This window comes from Sus scrofa, chromosome 13, assembly GCF_054392235.1.
Source record: "Sus scrofa isolate SSC_HxYL_T2T_F1_AM1 chromosome 13, Sscrofa_HxYL_maternal_Yorkshire_Landrace_v2.0, whole genome shotgun sequence".
Taxonomy (NCBI): domain Eukaryota; kingdom Metazoa; phylum Chordata; class Mammalia; order Artiodactyla; family Suidae; genus Sus; species Sus scrofa.
This window is the reverse complement of record NC_139395.1, coordinates 146664190-146686778: the sequence shown is the minus strand read 5'-3', so window position 1 is coordinate 146686778 and position 22589 is coordinate 146664190. Positions and strand designations below refer to the sequence as shown.

Genomic DNA, 22589 nt, shown 5'->3' with positions numbered 1-22589 from the left:
TAGAAAAATACAAGGAAAATGAAGAAGTTCAGGAACCATTCCCAGTTAAAGGAACAGAATTCACCTGAAGCACCAAACAATGAAAACAGTGTCAGTTTAACAGATTCTGAGTTCAAAAAGGAGATGATGAAAATTCTGAAGGAATTAAGAGTGGATATGAATAGTAATGTAGATTGCTTTTAAAAGGAACTAGAAAATATGAGGAGCCAAGAAAAATTAGAAAATTCATTTGCGGAGATGCAAACTGAGTTAAAGGTATTGAAGAGTAGAATGAATAATGCAGAGTAATGACTAAGCGACTTGGAAGATAGAATATTGGAAATCACCCAATCAGCAGATAGAAAACCAAATGAAGAAACATGAAAACAATATAAGAGATCTATGGGATAATATAAAGTGGGCCAATCTATGCATAATAGCAATTCCAGAAGGAGAAGAAAAAGAAAAGGGGATTGAAAATACATTTGAAGAAATTATGGCAGAAAATTTTACAGATATAAAGGAAACAGATATCAAGATACAGGAAGGAGAGAGGGCCCCAAACAAGTTGAACCCAAACAGACCCACGCCAAGACATATTATAATAAAAATGGCAAAAGTTAAAAAAGTTAAAGATAAGGAGATGATTCTAAAGGCAGCAAGAGAAAAAGAAAGAGTTAATTATAAGGAAACTCATACAAGGCTATCAGCTGATTTCTCTACAGAAACACTACAGGCCAGAAGAGCGTGACAAGATATAGTCAAAATTCTAAGATGGAAAAATGTGCAATCTGGAATACTCTAAACAGCAGGAATATCATTAAAAATAGAATAAAGAATTTCTCCAAAAGTTATTGCACACCAAAGGAAACAACTTTAAAAAAAAGTCTAAAAGACAACCTACAGAATGGGATAAAATAGTGGCAAATGATGCAACTGACAAGTGCTTAACCTCAAACATATACAAACAACTCATACAACTCAACAACACAAAACAAACAACCCAATTAAAAAATGAGCAGAAGACCTACACAGACAGTTCTCCAAAGACAACAAATGGATGACCAACAGGCATATGAAAAAATGCTCAACATCACTAATTATTAGAGAAATGCAAATCAAGACTACAATTTGGCGCCACCTCATACGTGTCAGAATGGCTATTATTAATAGTCTACAAATAACAAATGCTGGAGAGGGTGTGGAGGAAAGGGTCTGTTGGTGGGAACATAAATTAGTACCAACACTACAGAAAATAGTATGGAGGTGCCTCAGAAAACTAAAAATAGACCTACAATGTAATCCAGCAATCCTACTCCTGGGCATATATCCAGACAAAACTATAATTCAAAAAGATACATGAACCCCTATGTGCATTGCAGCACTATTCACGTAGCCAAGACATGGAAACAAGATAAATGTCCCTAAGATGGGTATATATGCACAATGGAATACTGCTCATCCATAAAAAAGAACAAAGTAATGCCATTTGAAGCAACAAGGATGGAACTAGAGATTTTTATACTAAGTGAAATAATTCAGAAAGAGAAAGCCAAATACCATATGATATCACTTATATCTGGAATCTAATATATGGCACGAATGAACCTTTCCACATAAAAGAAACTCATGGACTTGGAGAACAGGCTTGTGATTGCCAAGGGGAGAGGGAGGGAGTGAGATGTACCAGGAATTTGTGAGTTAGTAGATGCAGATTATTACACTTAGAATGGATAAGCAATGTTGTCCTGCTATATGGTACAGGGAACTATATCCAGTCTCTTTGATAGAGCATGATGGAAGATAATATGAGAAAAAGAACACACACACACACACACACACGTCACTTTTCTGTATAGCAGAAATTGACAGAACATTGTAAATCAACTATAATACAAAATTTTTTGAAGAAAGACCATATTCGCCACATACTGAAACATATATTATTTGCAACCTTTTAAACTTAAGATGAAAATTTGGGATGGCAATTTAAAAATATGAAAAGAGGTGTATTTTTTACAAAATTCTTTTAGATGTGCAACAAGCAAAAAATTTTTGAAGGACACTGTTCTAGTTTTGACAACAAAAAACAGAACTGCTAACTCATAATATATGTTTATCTTCTTCTTTACAGAATGATACCAGGCTCAATGGATACACATATCAGCCTCTCAGCATTTTGACATAAGGTTTTTTTTCCCTGTATCCTCACTTGGATTTGGAATTTTCAGATTTTAACACCCCCCTCTTTTTAAACCAATATATATGCACATACATTGGTGTCTCACTGTGTTTTAATTTGGATTTCCCTGGTTACTAATTAGATTATATTTTCATATGTTTATCACCATATCGATTTCCTTTTCAGCAGAGTGCCTATTCAGTCTCTTGTCCATATTTTTTTCTTTTGAGTAGTTTGTGCTTTTCTAATTGCTTTGGAATAATTCTTAACATATTTTGGTCACTATTTTTCAGTTAATTGTATAGAAGATAACTTTGAGTTCATGATTCATATTTATTCTTCTTATTATTTTTTAATAGTTATTGCCCCAATAGAATTTTTTTTAAACTGTACAACATGGTGACCCAGTTACACATACATGTACACATTCTATTTTCGCATATTATCATGCTCCATCATAAGTGACTAGACATAGTCCCAGGGCCACACAGCAGGATCTCACTGCTAATCCATTCCAAAGGCAATAGTTTGTATCAATTAACCCCAAGCTCCCCAACCACCCCACTCCCTCCTCCTCCTCCTTGGCAACCACAAGTCTATTCTCCAAGTCCATGATTTTATTTCTGTGCCATAAATTAGATTCCAGATATAAGTGATATCATATGGTATTTGTCTTTCTCTTTCTGAATTACTTTACTCAGTATGAGAATCTCTAGTTCCATCCATGTTGCTGCAAATGGCATTATTTTGTTCTTTTTTATGGCTAAGTAGTATTCCATTGTGTATATATATCACATCTTCCTAATCTAATCGTCTGTCGGCAGACATTTGGGTTGTTTCCATGTCTGGGCTATTATGAATAGAGCTGCAATGAACATATATGTGCAATGACTCGTATTTTTATTCTCTTTATAGTATTATGTGATAGATAAATTTTCAGTGATTTCTTTGCATCTTAAATCTTTCTCTACTTCAAAATCATAAAAGTTATTTTGTCATGTAAAAAAAAAGGAATGGATAAGCAATGAGGTCCTGCTATAGCACATGGAACTATATCCCACCTCTTGGGATAGACCAGGATGGAAGATAATCTAAGAAAAGGAATGTATATTTATGTGTGACTGGGTGACTTTTCTATACAGCATAAATCAGCACATGGTCAACCAACTACACTTTAATTTTTAAAAAATGACAGGAAAAAAAAGAAGTGAATGGATGGGATTGTCTTCTCCTTTGGGAGGTGAGGACTCCGGGATACTGGAGGGAAAACCCTCCTGAGAAATACAAATCTGAGGATCTCAGGGAAAGGAGAGTATTTGAGTGTTTGGGCCTATAGGACCAGTGGGAGGGAAAAGTGCAGCCTTTGAAGCAAGAGCCAGGTTTAGAGCCTGTACACCAAGCTTGGTGCTCAACTCTCAGGCTGAACAGGTTTGGTCAACCAGGTTGGTGCTGAGAGATGATTCTTTCACTCAACCATCTCATATCCATCAAGCCTTTTCCTCACAGTGCCGCAGGCACTGTTCCAATGCATTCTGTCAACTCAGTTAGTCCTCATGAGGACAAGTACGGTATTTCTGTGCTCCCCATTTTACTTTATTAAACATTTTTTTGAACTTAAAACAATTGAATGTGATCCTCATTTGAGAGATGAGGAAACAGATGCATAGATTGATTTGCCTAAGATCACACAGTTTTTTTGTTTGTTTGTTTGTTTGTTTTTGTTTTTTTTTGTGGTGATCTGGGATTTGAACCCAGTCTCTCTGGCCCAAAGGCTCATTTCCAACCATGATGCTCATCTGTGTTCAAGGTTAAGTGAAAACAGGAAATGAGACTGGAAGAGGTGGATGTGAGACGATAGATGGATCTGTCCCAAATATCCTTATCTAGCCATCTTTTGACTCCTCACTATCTTTCCCTCCCTCTTTTCTCTTCCACCTCCTCTCATGCTTTTATATCATACCCTCCCTTCCAACAAGGCTAATCCTTAGGCCCCTTTCTCTGGGCAGGGGGGCTATTCCCAGGTCCCCACTTTTTCCTGTCCATCCACACTAGGTCTCCCTTTCAAATTTGATGCCAATTTCACTGTCTTTAAGAAGCCTGCACAGGCTCACTTCAATCATTTGTTTCATCAATAACTCTTGAGCAGCTACTTTGCATCAGGGACCATTCTAAGCCACAGGATGCAGAAATGGAGGAGCCAAGGGCCTTACCCTTAAATTACTCACTTTCTAGCTGGGGAGACAGTGAATATTCAGAGCAGTGGATAGAATAGACACTAGGGGTCTATTCTAGAAGAGACTAGGGGTCCCTGGAACATCAGCTCTCAAGCTTAATGTACCAGTGAATCACCTGGGGAGCTGGTTAAAAGGTCCAAGTGGGGACTGATGTTCTGCCTTCCCAACAAGCTCCCAGGTGATTTGGCTGCTGCTGAGGACTACACTTTATATAGCAAGACGCCCGAGGATTTCAGAAGCTATGATAGGAACATATGCCTGATGCTGGGGGTAGGGGACTCAAAGAGGAACTGAGAGTCTGGGAAGGGGCTGAGGCTGGAGCCAATCTGACAAAAGACAACACTCTCAGAAGTGTTGGTCAGAATCTATTCCGGAATAATAGATATTCTGTCTACTCCTGCCTTGGCTTGCTCTCAGAGGTTGCTGGCTTCTGGAAAGTGTAGGTTGGGTTAGGAGTTGGGCTGAGATCTCTTCCAGCTATGACATTTTTAGGAGTCTGTGATTCTTACCCAAACTAGCAAAATAGTTCCAGGAATTTTGGTGGGCCAGTCCTGGAGCTTGGTAGACAGAAGGGACCTTAGAAAGGACATAATTCAACCCCTTCATTTGGCACACGAGAAAACAGATCCCAAGATGGGGAGTAATTTTCCAAGATCACATGGTGGGTCAGGCCCAGACCCCAGACCCCAGCTCACAACCGCCAGGTCTGGGGTCCTTCCCTTATACAGTTTCTGGGAGTGGGCAGGTGGGGTGGGAGGTGAAGGGTATTCCCATTTCATGACGTTTCATGCAAAATCCCCCCCACCCCATGGAGTTGCCCCACCTTCCATGATCCCGAGCCATTTAGCATGAAACAAAAAAATGAAATAAATGACTCACCTGGGAGGAGTGACCTGAGTCCTTCTGGGAGGAGCTGGCGACAATCACAGCGAAGTGTTCCCAGCCTGCCCATGGGGTTCTCACAAGGGAAATCACAGAGTCCTCGTGATAATCACCACAAGGACTTCAGTGCAGAGTCTCTCAGTCTCAAGCGATCCACGTGAGCTGTACAGCTTCCCAGGTGTTTAAATGCAACAAAGAAGCAGCTGGAACCTGTTTGGCCACCAAGTGCATTAGCTGAGGGTGTGCCTGCCTTTGGTGCTGGGACCTGTGGGCTGGAGAGATGCAGACGAGCACGTGCGCGTGCATCCACACACACCAGCTCACGGGCTTCCATGAGCACTCACGCACATGCAGGTCTCGTGCACACAATCGAGCATACCTGCACACACACCTCAATATTCTGGAAAGCTCAGGAAGCCAGCAAAGGCACTGGGCACAGTGGTGCCACCACAAATGCCCTTTTGGAACTCTGAAAAGCAAACTAGTGCAGCCTGCAAGCTGAAACCCTATCCCCCTTGAAAAATAAGTCCCACCCTTCCCCCCAGAGGATTAACCAGGTTCTCCTCACCCACTGTTTTAATTAATACCAGGCACAGCTGGCGGATGGCTGAGCCTGAGGCTGCATGAAGGCTGAATTTCCAATATGTCAACAAGCTTGGATAGCTGTTGTGATGATCAGGATGCTTTGGTTAAATAAACAGACGCAGCAAGAAATGCTAATAAGCGAAAGCGGGTCAGGTGCTTATCTGTAGCGAGGTAACTGCTTTCCCACTCCCGCTTTTGGCCACTGTCCAGGCCAGCCCTGCTGTGTCAGAGATTAGAAGGCCCTGCCCCTTGCCCTTCTCAGCTCATCTAGCCAGGAGGCCAGCCACCTGCTGACTCCCTCCTCACCCATCAGGCAAGCCCCCCACCCCCACCCCAGTCATCCTCTCTCCTGACATCACCCTTTCTAACCCCTCTCTCCTGTAGGTAAATTCTGCAGACATCTGCCAAACTGATAGGGGTTGAGGGGAGGGATGAGACCCTGGAGGATTGAAACCTGTGGGCTGAGGCTTTTGCCCTCAAAAAGCCCCCATCAAGTTGGAGAAACAGACCTAACCTCCAGAAACTCAAATTCTGCTTGTGGGCTGAGAGCTGGGTGATTGAACATGGCGCTGATCCCATGCTATGGGAGAGAGGAAGGTTAAGTCTCCTGGAAAAGTTGGGAAGACTTGGCTTTGGTGTGTTTGAGCAGGTCTTGGAGGATGAGAGAAATGTCAGAAGAGAAACTTCCTTGGGAGCAGAGAGGCAAAGGCACACACCTGTCTGCACATGGGCACATCAGGGGGCTGATAGGAGCCAGGCTGGGGGCTTGGTCGTGGGAAGGGGGAGAAGGTTCTCTACTGAAGCCACAGGAGAAGGGGGAAATCACATAGAGGCTTTAAGGGCATTCAGGGGAGTATGAGCCTTACTTTGAGGGGCAGCTGGGAGCCAAGACAGGCTGATCCATCTATACCAATGCCATCTCATGATGGGCCTCCTGTGGTCTCCTAGCTGGGGCAGTGCCACATGGAGGGTGGAGCAGATGTAGACCAAGGGACAGCTGGGTCTCATAACGTTAATACTAGACTGGCACTGCAGCTGGATGGCCTTTAGCCCAGGGGTCCCCTGCTGCATATGCGGCTCTTTCCCTTTGCCTCTATAGGAATTTATATGAAAATGATGGAGAAGTTCTGCCTCGAATCAGTGTTGTTTGTTAAACTCAAGAACTTGTCTGGGAATCCCCGGTATCCTTTGTTGGGCCCTCAATTGAGAAGTACTGTTCTAGTTACTCTGCTATTGTCCACTTGGCTTACATAGGCCACCAGAGAACTTCAGTTGTGAACTGCAGTTTTTGGATCCAGGTCAAATTGTATTATGCATAATTCACTGGCTGACACTGGGAGACCTTATAGGAAGGCTAATGTGTTTCCTGAAAAATACACTGTTGAGGATTTACTAATAAACATGAAAGAGTACTCTCTTTATGAAGACCTAAGGGATCTAATTTCTCTCAGACCTTAGAACCAGGAAGTTGACCTTTTCCTCAACAACTGGTTTATCCTCACTATGCTCTTAGTCTTGTAATTGATTGTATCTCTCTCCTTGCATTAGCTGCCTGGAAGCTCAGAAGAAAATTTTGGCTCACTCTATCAAAGTGGATAGGGCCCAACTTACTATTCTTTCCCTTCCAATTTCCTCACTGAAGTTTTTAAAATTCAGGCCAATTTGTTTTTGTAAGCCACCAAGAATCATATGACCATGATGTCAGGACAACAAAAAAATTAATAGTCATGGGCATGAAACTGGGAAGAATTTTAGAGAAAATCTGGTCCTGCCCCTTAAATTATAGAGAATACAATTAAGACTCTGAGAGGAAGTTCCCATCATGGCTCAGTGGTAGCGAACCTGACTAATATCCATTAGGACACAGGTTCGATCCCTAGCCCTGCTCAGTGGGTTAAGGATCCGGTGTTCCATGAGCTATGGTATAGGTCACAGAGGAGACTTGGATCCCATGTTGCTGTGCCTGTGGGCATAGGCTGGCAGCCACAGCTCCGATTCGATCCTTAGCCTGGGAACTTCTGTATGCCATGGGTGCAGCCCTGAAAAAGCAAAACAGAGAGCAAGAGAGAGAAGACTCTGAGAGGAGTGAAGTGTCAGGTGCCTTAGTAAACTAGGGGTCGGGAGTGGGGGCTGGACCTAACCCAGATGCCTGTCCTAACTACTTTTCTTTCTACTGTGTCACTGAACCACCAAGTCCAGAAGAGGATTTTTTCCCACCCCTTTCCACGCAGTATCACAAAACCATCTCTGAAATAATCAACCCATCTTGCTGCTCTGGCTTCCCCCTAGGGACTCTCTTAGCATCACCAATTGGGTTAACATGCCCCAAACACTCTCTATCCGGAGCTGAGGGAAGCTGTCATCTTCTGCATCGTAGGGGGCAGAATGTGGGCATTTAAAAAATAAGTTGTTTTAAAGAAAATCATTCTGAAATGAATGCTAGACCCTGAAGTGAGCTAGCTATCTGTGCTGATTAGGAATCAAAGTTGTGGATGCCCCGTTTCACTGTCTCTGGAGGGAAAGAAATGGGAGGGAAAGATGCTTTATAACAATCCTTGAGAAATTGAAAGAGAGATAGGAATGACAGCTTCTGTCTTCTGTGACCCCAGACAGCAGTGAATCAGCCCCTCTGCATCATTTGTAAACTCTAAAGAGCAGCATTACCATAAATTCACGAGGGGTTGTGGCAGGAAGGGGAGCAGATCTCTAGCCTGAGAAGTGGGCAGTCAGTGTTAGTGGAAGGTATCTCTTTTCTTCATAGCACAAATTAGACTCTGTCTGCCTACAAACCCAGCGAACAGCCAGTCTTCCACCCGGGTTCTCTGGGACTGTCTCTGAGGTCTTCAATCTCTAGGCAGTAGACTCTGGGCTTCACTGACTTTTGATGGTGGCTGATGAAATGTGCTCTTTGTCCTCTTGCTGAGGCAGAGACAAGACTCTGTGGACCTCGCAGGCTAGGAGGTTGGGATGTGGGTGACCACCCAAATCTTGAATGGGCCTGGGCTCATATCTGGGATCCCAACTCCAGGCAGCCCCATCCTCTCAGCATGAAAATCTGGGGTGGGCTTTGAGGATTTGGACAATCTGGATGATCCTAGAAAGCACTCCTCTGCTTCCTCTAGCTCTCAACTGAGTCCTTGCATCCTTGAGGAGCCTTCTCTGACCTCCTGATCAGTTCTCATCATACCATCAGTCTCTCCTTCTTGGTACTTGTGATGCCTTTACGTTTACATTAATTTGCACAATTTTCATTTAATGTCTCTCTTCCAAGGAAGTATGTACTCCACGAGGACAGGTCAAGTGATAGTTGTCACTTGCCATGTGCCAAGCCCAGTGTCTGGCCCATGGCTACAGTTTGGATCATGAATAAGTGAAGAAATGAATGAACTTCTGGACCTAAGTGTTTACTGTCTTTGATCTCTAGAATTAGTCCTGGTGCCCCATGGGGCTGGGCTGGGCAGGGGACAGAAGCTTCCTCTATCATTAACCTTTGGCAGGGATGTTCCCACGCAAGTAGGCTTAGGATGTGATGGCTGTAGTTACAGGCGAAGAATGTGAGCCTCAGCCTGGAAAGTGGTCCTGGGAGAGGACTGGAGGTTGAGATCAGAGTCAAAGGCACAGGGCACTGACCAGGGAGGTATCTGAGCAGCCAGACACCCTGACACTCTGGTCTAGGTTTCCATTTCACAGACATGATGGTGAAGCAAGTGGGATCCACTTTGTTTGTACGTATGTTTTTAAACCTCTGGTTTTCATATTATAAAATTAATGAAAGAAGGAATCCGAGCAGACAATAAGTATATGAACACCTCTTTAATAATCACGAAAATGCAAATTTAAACAAAAATGAGATACCATTTCCACTCATCAGCTTGACAAAAAGAAAATGGGCTGACAGTGCCAGTGTTGGGGAAGAGGCGAGGAGGCCCTCACAGGTCAGTGGGGGGCAAAAAAAGGGGAAACTGCTTTGAGAGCTATTTGGGATTGTCTGGTGAACCCGAAAATGTACAGACCCTGGCAGCCAGTGACCATTTCTAGATACATGTTCTAGTCTAGAGCAGTGGTTCTCAAACTGTAGCTTGCACTGAACCACCTGGAATTTTAGATTTGCTAAAATAGATTGCCCAGTGCCAGGGTTTCTTGTTCAGGTGGAACCTGAGAATTTGCATTTCTACTAAGTTCTCAGGAGATATTGGTGCTGCTTTGTCCTGGGAGCACACTTTGAGAACTGCAGTTCTACTTAAATTCTTGCTTACGTGCCCAGGAAGACATGCCCAGGGATGTTTATTGTATCATATCTTATAGTGAAAATTAGGAAAAACAAAAAACAAAAACCAAAGTCCATCAGGGGAAGGCTGGAGAAAGATATTGTGGGGTATTACACAATGGATTATTATACAGCAGTTAAGTAAACCAAACAAATATGTTTATTTCAACACAGATATCTCTAGAAGGATGTACATTGCAGAGTATTGTATATAGTATAATATCACTTTATTGGTAGTTTAAAAACAATGTAAAAAAATTCCAATTCTACATATATACATTCCTGTATAATACAGGAACTAAAACATGGGCTAAACGCACTTCTAATCTATAAAAGCTGTGGAGTTCCTGTCGTGTCTCAGGAACCCAACATCATGTCTGTCCATGGGGATGCAGGTTCGATCCCTGGCCTTGTTCAGTGGGTTAAGGATCCGGCATTGCCATGAGCTGCAGTGCAGGTCACAGATGTAGCTCGGATCCATGTTGCTGTGGCTGTGGCTGTGGCTGCAGCTACAGCTGCAGCTCTGATATGACCCCTAGCCTGGGAACTTCCACATGCCGAAGTTGTGGCAGTTAAAAAAATTTTAAGAAGCTATGGTCTCTGGAGAGGATGGGGGACTAGGACTGGGGAAAGGGGACACAGGGGCTTCTATCTAGTCTGTTCTTTCATTCCCTAAAAAAAGAAGCTCTAAATCAACTATGATCTTTTTATTATGGGGCAGGTATATGGTTTTTAATATTTTTTGTGCTTTTCTATATTCTTTAAGTGGATTTTGAAACAGAGTAATATATGTTCATTGCAGAAAATTAGAGAATGTAGAAAATGATAAAGACAGAAATTAAGGAGTTCCTGTTGTGGCTCAGTGGTTAAGGAATCTGACTAGCATCCGTGAAGACACAGGTTGGATCCCTGGCCTTGCTCAGTGGGTTAAGGATCCAGCGTTGCAGTGAGATCTGGTGTAGGTCGAAGATGTGGCTCGGATCCTGTATTGCTGTGGCTGTGGCATAGGCCAGCGGCTACAGATCCGATTCTACCCCTAGCCTGGGAACCTCTATATATCATGGGTGCAGCCCTTAAAAAAAAAAAAAATACAGAAATTTACAAATCCATTGTAAATTTTTTGAAATTCTTTCCAATTTGATTCACTTACAAAAAAGAAAACAGGGACCATGCACACTATTGACTTGTTTGCATCCTGGCTTAATAAGATATTGTAAATAGTTTCCCATTCATTAAATTGTTTGGGGTAACATCCTTTTAGTTAGCTACATAATAATCCATCCTTGGGTAGCATTTTTATTTAAGCAACCCCTTATTGGTCACTCAGGTTTCTAGGTTTTCACTGTTATAAATAACAAGGTGATGAATAGCCTAATACATCCGGTTTTGTCCAGGTTGCTTCCTTCTCTGCCTGGGGGCAGCAGTGTCCCTGAGTTTGGGGGTCACAAGGTGGGTGACACTGTCTGTCCCACTGGGCCTGGGGTAGGGTGGCTTGGGATATTAGTGACACAGATCTGTGGAGGGAGGTGGCCTTGGACACCAGTTAAGTTCCTGGAGCCCTGGAAGTCCAGAACCTGCAGGGCTCCCCCTCCCCCTCCATTCATTCACTGCAGGACCTGTGTGGCCCTGGGGCAGGAACATGAGGCAATTAGAGATGAGTAGGCCTGGTCTAGATGGGAGGTGCAGGCATGGCCACAAATAGAATAGTTTAAGGTATCACCTGGAAGAGAACCCAAAGGGGCTGCAGGAGTCCTGAGGAGGGTGTGGTTGGTTCTGTGCAGTGAAGACAGTTGGGGAATTTTCAGGAAGGAGGTTACACACACACTAGGTGTTTGGTTTAATAAAAAAAAAAAAGAAGAAGAAGAAGAAATTTTTTTTTATTACTCGCTTTATTGAGTTGTGTTTTACGTATCATGAGATTCAACCATTTCAAGCATAGAATTCAATGAGTTTTAGTAACTTTACCAAGTGGCACAACCATCACCATGTATCAGTTTTAGGACGTTTTCAGCCCCTCAAAAAAGATCCCTCACACCATTAACATCCCCATTCCTAGGCAACCACTAATCCAATTTCTAACTCTGAATTTGCAGTAAAGGATGGAAACTGGACCTTAACTTGTGGTAACTGCAAGGAAAATGTAAAACCTGGGTACACAGGTGGTTTCCCTCTTTATAGCAGAAGAGCAACTCCCTAGCTTCTCACTTTGCCATCAGGGGTGAAATTCTGAACTTGGAAGCTTCAAACAGTCAAGACCTCTTCACGCCCTAGAAGCCTGATTTCTGTGCTTGGTCAGCAAAGTCCTTCTTTCCTTGTGCCTTTTGGCTAGCCAGCTATCTGCTCTTCCCAAAGTCCCCAAGCTCAGGAATTCCCGTCGTGGCTCAATGGTTAACGAACCCGACTAGGAACCATGAGGTTGCAAGTTCGATCCCTGGCCTCGCTGGGTGGGTTAAGGATCCGGTGTTGCCATGACCTGTGGTGTAGGTCGCAGATGCTGCTCGGATCCCACGTTGCTGTGGCTCTGGCATAGGCCAGTGGCTACAGCTCCTATTCAACCCCTAGCCTGGGAACCTCCATATGCTGGGAGTGCGGCCCTAGAAAAGACAATAAGACAAAAGACAAAAAAAAAAAAAAAAAAAAAAAAAAAGTCCCCAAGCTCACTCAAGGTGAGCACTGTCCCTGGCTTTGAAAACACTTTTGGCTGTGGATTTCCTGGCCTGGCGGTCACGGACAAGCTGGCTAGAGGGTCTCAGGGAGCTCCACACGGTGCAGCAGAGTCATCTTAGCACAGTGAGGGTCTCTACCCTCTTGATATCATCTTCCCTGGTCCCATTGTAATGGGGGTCCTCCTGATCTCTGCTCATCTTGAGCCCAAACATTTTTCACCCTGAGAAGGAGGGAAATGCAAGCAGTTCATTTGTGTTCAGTCTGTCCGCCGTGTTATAATCAGCTGTGCCTTGAGATGCTCTGTGTGAGTTTCTTTGAAATAACTTCTTTTCCCCTAATTTCAATACTAATGCCATCTCAATGCAGAAGAGTAACACAAAAATCAGTCCCTTCCATGACCTCACCTGAAGATAACCCCTGTTGCATTTGGGTGTGTGTACTTCCTGTCTTTTTTCCCCACTTGCCTGGCATTTTGTCAGCTTCCATTAAATCCCCATGGAGGTGGGGAAGTGTTTAGAATGATCGGGACCCAGCCTGGCTCTTCCTGGTCTGGAAGCCCTGGCCTCGGGCTCCCATCCTGGATTATACATGGGCTGCTTCTGGCACTTTGAACTAGTTGTTTAACCTTGATCTTAGTTTTTCCCTCTGACAACGAGCCACATGCTTGACTCTGGGCAGAGAGTCCCTCTGCCTGGGGCATTATCTGCTGTGTAAAGAAAGGCAGTCAACTTGGAGCTATTAATAGTTCTAAATTCTCTAAAGAATATCTGGGCAGCAGGTTGCAACACATCTGAGATAATTCAATTTTTACAGAAGCTATTTCCATTAATCATTTATTAATGGCTCTCCCAACTGAGGCAATTAAGTAGACCCAAGATTAAAAAGAGCCCATATTCATTTCATATCTGTCTAATTACCCTGAAGTTCACGGATCCTGGAAGAATGTGAAAAATGGACTACAGTTTTGTTTTTTCTTTTTTTGTACTTTGCATTTCTGTCTGTGTTTGGCTTCAGCCCCCAAATGGGGCAGACTCTGGGGTGTGTGTGCATGCATGCGTTCGTTTGTGTGTACGTGTAACACCCAGTGGTCCAGGCTCAGAGGGGAGGGGCACTGATTGTGAAGCCTGAGGAAGCCTGTGGGGTTGAGGCAGGAGCCAGGGCAGCGCTGCTTGAGGAACAGGTAGCCCAAAGAGCCAACCGAGCCTGTCTTCTGCGATGTGAGGGTTAGAGGTAGGGAAATAGAGCAGCAGCTTCCTGGACTTGTCCAAGACAAGGCTGAAGAGCAGGGGACAGCAGGATGGACCGGATGTCACAGGGCACCTCCCAGCTGAAGGCAGTGTTAGGTACTTGAGCTTTGTACTCTCGTTAATCCTTCTCAAACTCTGTGGGTTAGATAGCAATAGCCACACTTTGACATAAGGAAAATGGGGCTCTGAGAGGCTCCAAGTCACACCACTGACAGCAGCAGAGCCAAGGCTGGAGTCCAGGTGCTCTGAACGCAGTGTCTTGGCTCTTCCCCTGAACCACACAGGCATTGTCATGCAGCCTAGCCTGGCACATGCAGAGATTCTGCCAAGGAAGCAGAAAAAGCCAAACAGTGTGTATTTTCCACTGCCATGGGAATATAGCACTCCATTTTTTTTTTTTTTCAGGGACTAGAGATTGTAATTAAAGAATTCCCAGGGAGTCCAGCAGAGCTGAGAAAGGGGAATTCTTACCCAATGTCCTTCTCTGGGGAAGGTCCTGAAGATGTGAACTGATTCCTGCTTTCCAACCCCCTTCCCAGAAACCCTTGGGTCCCGGGGGGTTATTTTCAGCCTGTGTGACCTTGGACACCTGTCTATTGCTTCCAGCCTGGAGCAAAGGGTGGAGGCAGAAGGTGGAAACCAAGGGTGTAGGATGTGAGTTTGGGGCAGCTGGACCTAGAAATGTAGGTAGGGCTCCATGGGAACTGGATTGAGGATTTAAATGGTCTCTTGGTGCCTGTGGCTAGGTCAGTGGTGTTCAAAGTGAGGGGTGCAAACCCCTGCAGGTAAAGGATACAGCCATGGAGACTCGAGCATTGCTGGTTTAGAAGGACTACCAAGTCCAGATGCTTGGCTTCTCTGGTACTCTTTCCTAAAGCTGATCTCCTTGGGAGGCACTGGGCTTCACGCTAACCCTTCTCCTACCACAAGTCTGATTTGCCCTTGCCTATTAAAGCATATGAGACCTCCTGGGCTATAAAGAAAATGGAGCCCACTTTTAAGGATTAATCAAGCCACCCCAAGCCCTCAGGGCACAAAGCCTTTCAAGGTCCTACACACATTTCTGTTAAAGGGTGAAGCCTGGCCTTAGAATTGGAATTGGGGCCCAGGTTGGGATATTCTGAGTCCAGACGCGTAGAAGAGTGCAGCAGTGGACGTAATAACAACTTTTATTTAAGAACTTTAACCCTTCTAGCCCCCAAATAGAACTCTAAGCTTTCCAGGATGGTCACGTTTTTCAAAATACCCTGAAAAAAAAAAGACAGATAAATTTGTATGGGATGTCTTTCATATCTGTGTGCATTATTCAATAAAGTTATTTTTATCAAATCACATCATAAATTATTTATTCCAGGTGCAGACAATCTTCATCTTCTTTCATCTTTTAAAATGTTATTTTCTACCTCTCATTTAAAGTATGCTGGCTGTGGGCCAATTATTTTTTAGTGTGATTTATCTTTTCTCTTTCATGAAATACATGGGACAATTTTAACTTTCATTTTTTTTTACACTCTTTTTCAAATACTCTTTCCCATTACGGTGTTCGTAGGACATTGAATATAGTTCTCTGGGCTCTACAGTAGGCCCTTGCTATTTATTCCCTCCATGAATAATAGCTCACATCTGCTAACCCCAACCTCCCATTCACCTCCCCCGGCACCTCGACAACCACAAGTCTGTTCTCTATGTCTGTGAGTCTGTTTCTGCTTTGAAGATAAGTTCATTTGTGTCATATTTTAGATTCCTCATATAAGTGATAGCATATGGTATTTGTCTTTCTGACCGACTTCACTTAGTATGATAATTTCTAGTTGCATCCATGTTGCCCTTTGTAAAAATAAATGGTATTATTTTGTTCTCTCTTTATGGATGAGTAGTAATCCATTATATATAATTACATAGAACAATTTGATCATAATGTCCAAGGAAATGAATGGAATTAGTTTTTTAACGTATTCCCAAAAACCAACACCGGACTTCAAAGAAAAAGTATGCTTTTTATCAAACTCCTAGCTTGCTAAAAAACTTACAACTGTGGCTCCACAGTACAACATTATTTATAAATATTACAAATTAAGTAATCAGTAATCATATATTGAGCTATGATTTTGTTTTTATAATGTAAATAGATTAAATAATTATACTGGGTCAAAATCATGTAAATCTTGACCTATTTTTAGAATCTTATCTTATGAGATTTCTTCCAAAATTTATTTTCCAAGAGATTGTATGGTATTCCTTAAAATGCTTATTACTTTTCTGATAAAAAGTAAGCCTGATTTGGTTGACAGATTTAACAGTAAGTACTGGATGACAAGTTGTATGAGAACTATTTTTCATAGGTTGGTGAATGAAATCTGCAGTATCTAGGTATTGTGAAAAGCGCCACCTCTGGCTTCTAGTTCCTCACCTCTGAGATGAATTGGGCGTGAGGAGGCCAAGATCTATGAGCTACAGATCTATGAGTTTTCCTCCACAGTGCCGACCTGTTGGGTTTCTGCGATGATCAGATTTGAAATTGAGACCCAGGCAAAGGTGAGTCAAGCCATGAAGAGGATTCATAGCAGAGAAGGAATGACAGTTTCTGCTTCTTGAGCCCCTGAAGACCTACTCTTTTCTACTGACTCTGATGTTTTCTTTTTCTTCTCTCCTTTTTTAAAAACTTTCCTTAGAAGCAACATAGCAGACCTCTCACATCTTATTGATAAGAGTTAGGTCCCCTGCTTCTCCATCATTTATTTGTTTGGGGGTGGACATGTGATCTACTTCTGGCTAATCCCTGTGTCACACAGAAGTTCCTAGGCTAGGGGCTGAACTGGAGCTGCAGCTGCCAACCTAGACCACAGCCATGGCACCACCAGATCTGAGCTGCCTCTGTGACCTACACCGCAGCTTGCCGCAACGCTGGATGCTTAACCCACTGAGTGAGGCCAGGGATGGAACCCACATCCTCATGGACACTATGCTGGGTTTTTAACCTGTTGAGCCATAACGGGAACTCCCTGAATCTTATGTTTAATCAGCAGGGTGATTGCAGATGCAAGGCTGACTTGGCAAACCCAGGAGCTGCCGTTTCTGCGATACCGGCTCGTAGGGCTCTCAAATGACTTCCCGGCCCAGCAAGTCCCAGACTCAGCACTCCTGGCAACTCTGTACCCCGCAGTGGGCACTGTACCCCCTGTTGCCTGGGGGTGGGAGTGGGGCACTGACTGAGGGGCCTGCCAGGTCATAGCAGTGCCTAAGGATGAGGGAGGGAGTTGGAGACAGTGACTGGAGGAAGCAGGCAGGGCAGGAGGTATGCCTTTTCCTGCTGTGTGTCACTTGGGGAAGCAAAACCCCAGAGAAGCTAAATGACTCATCCCCATCATGCAGCTGGTTTTGGGCCAGACCTAGAGTGCTGGCTTTGATTGCTGGCCTGGGATTTTTTCCATCATCCCACTGCCTGCCGGGTATGGACCGGGTTGGTAAATCAGTGCCATTTAACTGTGTTTCTGTTTTGAGTTTCTTGAGCAGAGAAGAAATTAGCAAATCAGCGCAAAGAAGCTCCTGCTCTTGGAAACCCCATACAAATGATCACAGCTGGAGAGGATGGCCCTGCAAGCCTGACCCCAGGGCCCTCAGCTGCCCTGTCCCTCCTCCAAGGACCTTGCAGGATACCCTGTCAGATTGACATTGAGGGGTGGCGGCTGCAAGGCCCTTGAATTCTGTGAGGTTTCTGTTCCATCAGACTCCTGACATTCTGAGAGGAGACCTGGGCTCTGTTTCTGACCTGGAGGGTCACCAGCTGCATGATCCAGAGAGGAGCCTCGTTTCCTTATCAGGGGCCGGGAGTGGGGGTGGGTGGACTCAGAGGTCTCTAAGGCCCCTGTGACCCTGGTCCTGTAGGAAGGGGAAAGGTCTTCTGGAATAGAATTGTTTTTATCTCAGCAAGCGCTGAAGTCCGACATTTCCAAATGAAGCCTGATGAGAGAAAGAAGGAATACTAATACAATCCTATGATTACATAACATGTATTATCTATATATTTTCCCACATACACAGGAGGGAGAAAAACCATTATACTCAGGACCCTGGGGGGTGGAAATTGGGCTGTATTCTTGATTCTTCTGCTACTTGGTTTCCTCTTAGATTTTGCTTCTTCAACTTGGTCCCGGCTCAGCTACGGTCGATTGAACAACTAGGCACTTTCATAAACAGGAGCTCCATCAGCTCCTTTTATGCTCTGGTTAGTTTTTCTCTCTAGAGCTTCTTTGCGTCTGTCCAGAGGAACCTGTGAGCTGTCTTCCCATGTCTGTGGTGGGGTGGAGACGTTGCAGGGGGGTTGCCGGACCTGGTAGGGAATTTGACTACATGAGGTCCTGACTCACCTTGATGCCAGACAACTCAGTTCTGAGGAGTTTCGCCTCAGCCATATTAGTCAGGGCTCTTGCAGGTAAACGTGACAGAAACCCAGCTCACACTCGCTTACACACAAAGGAAAACCGTGGGCTCAGGAAACTGGGCAAGATGAGTGGAGTGGACAAGGGGCACCTCTGGATTGAGGACTCAGCGATGTGGTCAGGTCTCTCACCAACACTCAATCACTTTTCTCTCTTTGTGAGTTGTCTTCATTTTTTTTTTTTTCTACCACAAATAGAAATATTTGGCATGGGGTGGAGGGTGGGGGAAAGAGGAGAGGCAAGGCTGCAGACAAGCCAATTGAATCTACTTCAGTTAGTGGCCCTAGAGGAGAGAGACCTTGCTGTCTACAAGTCCCAGGGGAAGGTTCTCATCAGCTGTCTTAGGCCACATGCCCATATCTGGGACCAACACCATATCCAGGCCAGGTTAGGGCAACAGGGTACTGCCATTGGCAGTCAAATAGAATTCTATAGAAACAGGTCAGGTGGGAAGAGCGGTTAGTAAATGAGGGGGCAATGTTATCAGATGGGGGGGATCAGATACTGTGAGAGATCAAAGCAATAGGAAGCCATTAAAGATATGGTAACAGTCAGTGTCCAGTAACCAGAATAGAGAAAATGTAATAGAAAGAACCAGTTATTAACTAGATAACCCAAGGGTAAAAGGAGACCTCTAAGGTGGGACAGAGGTACAAACTTTAGGAAGCAGCCACTTTCCCCTGGCTGAGGGAGCAAAGGGAACATTTAGAAGCACAGGGAGGAGCCCTGCAGAGCTGGAACTCAGTCTTGGGAGGAGGGAGGGGCCTGTGCCTGGGCCCAGACTCCCAGCAGGGGCGCCAGCTGGCTGTGGACAGTGTCCTTGGGGGGCAGGGTGGGGTGAAACAGGTTCTACAGGAGCTGGAAAAGCTGCAAACTGGAGTCAGCTGCTGCTCCAGTTTGGCCCGGTCTTGGGCCAAGGGAAAAATTGTGCTGGGATGGTGCTCACAGAGACAGGAAGCCCACAGGAAGCAGACGGGGAACAAACAGGAAAGAGCGAGCAGGCTCTCCCGCCTCCAGCCTGTAGACTCCCTCTTGCGCCCCCTATCAGCAGAGCTAACAGCGCCAGCCTGCAAAGCCAAGGGTGAGTATGGAATCCCAGCTCCAGCCCAGCACAGACACAGTGACTTGGTAATTGACCCTGATGTCTTACTGCAGGGGTTCTGGTTGGTGTGGCCTTCAGAGCAGCAGTCTGTCTCCCTCAGGAGGCTGTGGACTTCTGGAGGTCAGGGGCATGACTGATCTATCTGTGTCCTTCTCAGGGTCTGGTACCCTGCCTGGGGGGATCCTGCCCTACTGTGTTCATAATGCTGAAATGTACCGCAGGAGGTCAAGGGGCCAGTGGGTCCTGGGGCAGCTCCAGCCCTGCCTGTCCAGCCTTTACAGTTCCTGTCTGTCTTCCCTCGGACTGTGATTCTAGGCTCTCCCTGGAGTCCTGTGAAGCAGGGATGGGGCATTGAACACTGACTGTGAACACCCCGGGGCAGGCTCTGTGCAGCCTGGTTGGTATGCCCACAACCCTCTTCTCATCCTCACTCACTTTCTGATGAGGTCCCAGCTCCACTTCTAACAAGGTTTGTGGCTTTGGGCAAGTTATTGGACCATCCTGAGCCCCAGTTTCCCCAGAAAGCCCCCTTCAGTCCTTTAATCTCTTCACTAAGAGACAAGCTTGGTCCTCTCCATCCCATGTCCAGCTTCCTTCCTCCAATCCCCCTTCCCCATCATCCTGCTTCTTAAAGGACTGACAATTTCACATCGTATTTAGGCTTTGAAAAGCAGTCAAGACTAGCAAGACAGAGATCTGTGTAGCTCAGAGGAAAGTAAACATTCAGGACAACTGGGACTTGCTGAGCAGGGCTGTGGGACAGCTGCAGGATGAAGCAAGCCCCTGTGGTGTGGCGTGGGGAGCAAAGGAGGAGAGAAGGCAGGAGGGAAAGGGGCTCTGCGTCTACCCTAAGGAAGCAGGAGAATAGGGGGCTCCCAGTGAATTCCAGATCCCTTGAGTGTTTGAGCCCGACCTCTCAGGTGAAGGCCTGAGCCTCCCAGCCTCCAGCTGCTTCCACAGGGGCAACAGTCCCCATGGGGGTAAAGGGCCCATAAAGACTTGGTGTGGCCATGTAGGCAATGGGATTAGGCCAGTGACCGATACAGAGAAAACACGCCAATGACAAAGGGTAGCTCTAGCTGCATTAGAGCCCTGACCACATTCTGGCCTGTGTTAAAGGTTTCTGTGTGTAAGCTTCTCTTTCTCACTAACCTCAAGTTCTTTAAGGTAGAGGCTGTGTCCAATTTTTCTCTGGTGATGTTCTGCCCAAAGAATATGGGGAAGAGGGGTATATCTGGAGACCAAGGTCAAGGCTGGGTGAGGATTAGGAGGGCCTCCTGTGGCAGCGTGGCCCTAGATCACGGCTGTGAGCTGAGGCAGAGGCGTGAGTGGTGGAAGATGGGACATTTCCCAGTGAGGGGCCCTGGCAGGCAGGCAGACAGGATCAAAGCACAGCACCCTCTTTCCCAGCCAGAAGAGAGTTCACCAAAGACCCTGGCACTCCAAGGGGAGGCTAATTGGGTCCTGAGGGCTGACAAGGGTTCCAGGACCCTCTTGGCATCCTTCCGGCCAAAGAGCACCTGCTTCCTTAGGAATTTAATTTCCCTTTATTGAATGCAGCTCTCAGATGAGGCATAGTTTGGGCCATTTCTTTTCATTCTTTTCTTTTTTTTGAAATGAGCCACTCTTGTGAGAAGATTCCAGCACCTGGCACCTTTGAAATACTGGGGTGGGATGGGAATTGACATTTTCCAGAGCAGGTCCTCAGCACAGTTATCACCTGTCTCCCTCCATCTGCTCAGCTGCTCATCTATCTGCCCTGCTCAGCGCTGGCAGAAAGGTTTGCTTACCAGCCAGTCCTGGACAGTCTTTCCTTGGTGGGGGGCTGGTGGGTGGAGAGATGTCTGGTTCCAGACTGCTGACACTTTTTCCTGTGGCCCAGACACACAGCAGGAGGTGGACATACCATCTTTTCCTTCCACCTGAACTTGAAAAATGACTCAGGAGTTGGCCTGTGTTTGCGTCTGAATCCTGGCTCTGTGGCACCCTGGGCAAGTCAGTTCACCTCTCCATTCCTCAGTTTTCTCTTCTGTAAATTAACTACCCCAGAGAGTTATTGTGAGGCTTAAATCAGATAATCAGGGTGAGAAGTTTAGCACAGGACCTGGCCCATGGTGTGTATGATGGAAGTAGAGTTTATATTAGGAGGAGCGCATATTCATTTCCTGTGGCCACTGTAACATACTACCATAAACTGGGTGGCTTAGAACAACGGAAACTTATCCTGTCACAGCTCTGGAGTATAGAAGTCCAAAATCAAGGTACCAGCAGGGCCATGCTGCCTCCAGAGGCGCTAGGGGAGAATCCATTCCTTGCCTCTTCCAGCTTCCGGTGGTTGCCAGCATTCCCTGGTTTGTGGGTCCCTCACTCCAGTCTTTAAGGCTGGCATCTTCAAGTCTCTCTCCCTGATCTGTCTTTACCTGGCCTTCTCTTCTATGTACAGCATCAAAACTCCTTCCACCTCTCTAATAAGGAGATGCAATCCATTTAGGGCCTGTCCAGGTAATTCAGGATAGTTTCCCCTTCTCAAGACTTTTCATTTAGTCATGTTTGCAAAGACTCTTTTTTTCCCCCCACTATGAGGTAACATTCACGGGCCCTGGAGATCAGGATCTTTGGGGGCCCACTTTTCGGCCTACCAAAGAGGGCCGGGCTGGAGAGTGGGGGAGAGACTTGATGCCATTGGTCATTGTCCTAGGACGGGCTCCCTAGAAGCAGACCCTGGATGAGGACCCACGTGCACAAGGTTTATTAGGGAAGTTCTCCTGGGAGAAACAGGGAAGAGTGGGAGAAGCAGATCAGAGAGGGGAAAGGTGCTAAGCACTGTGAAATTTGAAGACTCAGCTGCAGGCTACTCCCACAGGGAGCTTTAAAAAGAAAAATCCCTGAAATTTGAATCTCAATTTTATCATTATCCAATCCTATTTCCTTCCTTACCTTTCCCTAGGAAATTATTGTCATAAATTTGATGTTCCTTCTTGTCCACCTTAAAAATGTTAATAACA

The 22589-nt window shown here is 45.3% G+C and overlaps 2 long non-coding RNA genes across 2 annotated transcripts in view; one reads left to right on the top strand and one right to left on the bottom strand.

Annotated features, from left to right (window-relative positions):
* The window catches only part of LOC110256395 (uncharacterized), a 171548-nt gene extending 165606 nt beyond the window's left edge, over positions 1-5942 (bottom strand). The window contains exons 1-2 of the long non-coding RNA XR_014824572.1: positions 5846-5942; positions 5275-5549 (exon numbers count right to left, since the gene is read on the bottom strand). This is a non-coding gene — a long non-coding RNA (uncharacterized LOC110256395). The remainder of the gene's footprint in view (positions 1-5274; positions 5550-5845) is intronic.
* Positions 1-22589, top strand: part of LOC146397680 (uncharacterized) — a 48063-nt gene that overhangs the window by 9702 nt on the left and 15772 nt on the right. The window lies entirely within an intron of this gene.